The following is a 4,823-nucleotide window of genomic DNA, read 5'->3' as shown; positions in this document are numbered from 1 at the left end:
TAAAAATAATAAAATTCTAATGGAGATATATAAAAATACCTTAATAATTCATTTAGCAACGCTGTTCTAGACGGATACAACGTAATCGACGTAGGGTCTACACGAAAGCGATCGTTCGACTTACAAAATTGTAAGCGGAGACGAATTCGCCTGCAGACAAATCGTTCGTGTCCCCTATCGTTCGAGATACATGATGAGGCTGATAACTTTTCGAATAAAGCGGAATAAAGCGATAAAGATAGATAATATGTATAAAAAAATGGAAGTAATTAAATTTGAAAAATTATAAAAACTTATCAACTTGGTACATTAGATACAATTAGAGTCCGACCGATTGTTCGGCTTCGGCTTCGGTTTACCAATTAATCGGCAATATTTTCATATTCGGCTGAATGCTCGGCTTCGGCTAAAAAACTACTGAAGTTTTTGGCGAAGCCGAACCTTTTTTCTGTCTAGCTTTTTCTAACGTGTATTATAATTTAAAGGTACCCATTTATTGTGAATAGTCTGTTTCAAAGTGTATCCGGGAGTATTTCTGCCATAAAAAACAGCTTCTCATAAAAATACAATCGCCGTTCGGAGTCGGCGTAAAACTGTAGGTCCCTCCGCTTTGTGTGACAACATCAAGGCGCACGTCACAAATCGGAGGAGAAGCTCGGCCAAACACTAACATATGTGTAAGCGCCAATCTATTATGATTATTATAATTCTGTTTCACAAAATGTGGTGTTGCAACTTTTTCTTAAAATCAGCTGTCAGCTGAGGACTTGGGAATTTGGAATTGTGAATAAGGAAAATACATACGTTCATATAAAAGAGCTCTTAGAGGTGTTGATATTTTCAATATTGCAACACCATCTCCGTAGAGTTACTTAAAGCAGTGGCTGAAAATTATCTTTCTGCTCCACCCACCAGCGGTCACAAAACAGACTCACTTGGTGAGAACGCAAACAAATTGTTGAATTTAAGTGACAACATCAGGGCCGCCACTGTGGCTGATGAACTGACTACTTAACACAGTTTCTTTCGGGACATGACCCCTACCGAGAGTATCTAAAAAGATTTGGGCATGGAGATTCCCCACACTGTCCGACTTGCACAGGCCTTACTGAAAACGTGGAACACATAGTATTCTTTTGCCCTCGCTATGTCCCTGAAACCCGAAATATACTGAGCTTACATAAAATATGTTGAATAAAGCGGTAGCAACATTGTAGACTACATGTTAAAATCAGCAGAGAACTGGCATCATCAATACGCAGGTGTAGCTGTGAGCCTGCAAGCCGTGTATATTACTATGCCGGTATATTATTACTCATGAGAGTTCCCTCTTTACGGGCGTCATACCAGAAAAAACCCACGTCCCTGTTTACAGTTACATTTTCGAGAAAGTGGAGAATTTCCTTTACTTGGGAACCAGCATTAACACCGATAATAACGTCAGCAGAGCAATTCAACGCGGAGTCACTCTTGCCAACAAGTGCTACTTCGGACTGAGTAGGCAATTGAGAAGTAAATTCCTTCAGGCATAAAGACGATGGAACGTGAGCTGTATGAGCTTTACAATGACATGGACATAATACAACGAATAAAAATTCAACGGCTACCCTGCCTTGGTCATGTCGTACGAATGGACAGAAATGCTCCAGCTCTAAAAGTATTCAACGCGGGTCGCGATGGTGGAAGAAGGACCAAGCGGAGAAGGACTTGGCTTCACTTGGCATATCCAATAGGCGTCAGTTTGCACAGAAGAGAAACGACTGGCGCACTGTTTTGGACTCGGCCAAACTCGCGTAGGCGGTTATAGCGCCAAATAAGGAGAAGAAGAAAAACTTTGTGCGTCCCAGATGCATTTGTTCAAGCGAGGAAAGGTCTAGACCCATCAGCAATGTATGTCGTCTCTGGCAAAAAATTCAGTTGGTTATTTGCAGGGCACGGATTTTCAGGACCTAAAAACCTATAAAAAAGGCAAAATAAAATAATGAGATAGGCTAGAAAAGGCAAAATAAAATAGCGAAACAGGCAGGAGAAGGCACTAGAAAAACCAAAAAGACAAAAACCGAAAAATAATCAAAAAATACATTTCTTTTTTTAAAATGTTTATTTTACAAGAAAAAAAGAAAAACTATGAACTATTTCACTATATGAAAAATACCTACATTGAATCTTGACTACCTATTGAAAAACAAAATTAACTTTAATTTCTATATGTAGTTGTAGTAGCATTGAACCACAAGTTGCATTTTGAAGTTTGCTGGCAGCATTTTCATTCGATTTTCGCGATGAAAAGCCTTGAGTGCACTAAACGTGCCCTCAACGTGAGTTGATACAAGTGGCGCCCAATTTAAATATGGAACATTAAAAACCTTCATATTATCAGGAATAAGGGCCTTTTCCTTGCCCTTTACAACTAAAGGCCAGTATGCAGTTCTCAAGAAAATGGACAAGAAAAAAATTGGCATTATTTCGTGTGTGTGTCCAAGGAATTTTGACATCTGATACTTCACATCCTGAGGCCTCACTCTTTCCTCAAGAGATAATGGAACTGGCATATATTTCTGTGGGAAACATGGGTTACCTTGTGCTCTTTTTTCACAAAAAAACTTTAGAAAACCGTACAAGAATGCGTAGCAAATTTATTAAGAACTGCGTACTGCCTTAAGGAAATTTGACACAAGCAAATTTCTTTGCCGTTTCTTGTACGTCATTTTATATGGAGTTTTTGCTTTTCTTGAGAGCTGCATACAGGCCTTTAAGGTAGAAAAGGCAAAAAAGGCAAATATTTAAAAAAAGGCGAAAAAAGGCAACATCAAATGTGTATATATGGAATCAGGGAAAGCTAAATTGTGGACATTATTAATCGAATATACTCTTCTTTAGATGGAAAAGCAATTTCCATAAAATCCGTTTCCTGGTTATTTGTATGTAACTTGCGGGCTTTAGCTTTCACAAATTGGACAGATATGGGAACATTGTACTTTCTCTTAAAACAAAACCATTTGTGTAAGTCCTTTTTGGGTAATCGCACTATTTTAAAGTTTGCCGTTTCTCCAGTCCGGCTTCTATATTTTTTTTTCTTTGCTTTTGCTTTCATTTTGACTGATTCTGATAAAAGTTGATTTGTATTTTTCAAACTCATCACACATCACTTTAACTCAAACGTCACTTTTTAGTTTTTCCAGTATACTGATAAGTCAAAGAAAGGCCAAAAGTTAAAATTTTGTGTGCATAAACAAAGATGTTGTAAGTATTGAGGTTAAATTGTTCTAATTAATACTAATAATTCCTAAAATATGTCGATATTTTTGTTAAGGAACAAAAGTTTATCAGCGATTTTCGGCTTCAAGCAGCACCTGCCTTCTAAAATAAGTATGTTACTGAATAATGTATGTATGAGTGAAAACTATCGATAGTGATTACAGAACCATCGATGTTTTTGATAGTCAAAAACCATCGATACTATCTATAGTGCTATCGATAATTTTCCAGCTCTAAAGTAATAGTTATTGGTTAAAAAAAAATTTATTTGTATAGGAGGTATAAAGTTATAATTATATCTGAATATCTTAAAAATGCTTATAACACTTCAAGTATTAATTTTTGTTAATTCCAGTAAATCGTAAAGTACATGCATACATTGAATTGATCTGATTACAAAGTTAAAAATTGTATGTGTCAATCGGTATTAATGCAGAAATTAGTTAAAAGTTTCAGTGACTACACAAATTGGTAAGTCATCACATTCTGACTAGACCTTATAAAAAATGCCTCTGGAATCATAGCATAGCATAACATATATGTACATATGTACACTCATAAATATGTATGTAAGAGTACATACTTACATAGATAGACTAAAAGGTAAAAAACTATGAGCAACTCTGATATCCAAGGCGTATCTCCTCACTTTCTTATGTATATTTATGAATCAGCAAACCGCGTTAATTGGAGGCCTTCGGCACATACTACTCAAGACAGACGTTGTGTCACCAAAAAGTCGATTACAAGTGCAATAGATTACAAATTAAAAGCTATCTATTTACATATGTATGTGCATATACATATATGAGAATGATACATTCATAAGAACAACATGTGTACAAACATTTTGTCGTTATTTCCTTGTTTATCAGATACCTATAGATTTTTTGCACGCCACCAAAGAATTGTTTTACTTTTATAGAAAACTAGAGTTACCTAGCCACGTCTTGCTGCGAACTTGCATACATACATACTACTATGTATATTCGGACATACCAGTACCAATACGAAAATTATCCCCTGCAGTGAAAAATTATCAATTGTTAAAAATAACCAACTTATATTTAGTTTTTTGGCGGGATTTCGATAAATAATTCTCTCTTAATTAGGTATGGCAAAACCAACTTAAAGTGAGTCGTAAAGTCGTACATAGGGTTGCCAGATTTTTTATGCGCGAAATCAGTACTTTAGACTTTTTCATGCTAAAAAAATCAGTACTTTTCAGTACACTTTTATTCAAAGCAAAATTGTGAATATGAATTACAGATAATACTCTAAAATGCCAGAGTACTTGTTTTCAACAATATTTTAGTATAAAAATAAAATATTGTTCATAAAAACAACAATGTCATTCATTTTAACATGAGTGCACACATAATTGTACACAGGAGCCAATAAATTATTTTACATTTATTACATTTTTGAATAGCAATAATGAGATCACTTCCATTTTCAGTATTTAAATAGTCGACGAATTTTATACATTTCATTTTAAAATTACTTTTAATTTGAAGTGCACTTTCAAAAATTTTAAATAGAAGCCGGTTTCTCTCTTTGCCCCA

The sequence above is a fragment of the Rhagoletis pomonella genome, unplaced genomic scaffold (assembly GCF_013731165.1).
Source record: "Rhagoletis pomonella isolate Grant_MI unplaced genomic scaffold, Rhpom_1.0 Rhpom_scaffold_00003, whole genome shotgun sequence".
Lineage (NCBI taxonomy): Eukaryota > Metazoa > Arthropoda > Insecta > Diptera > Tephritidae > Rhagoletis > Rhagoletis pomonella.
Note: the sequence above shows the minus strand (reverse complement) of the source record.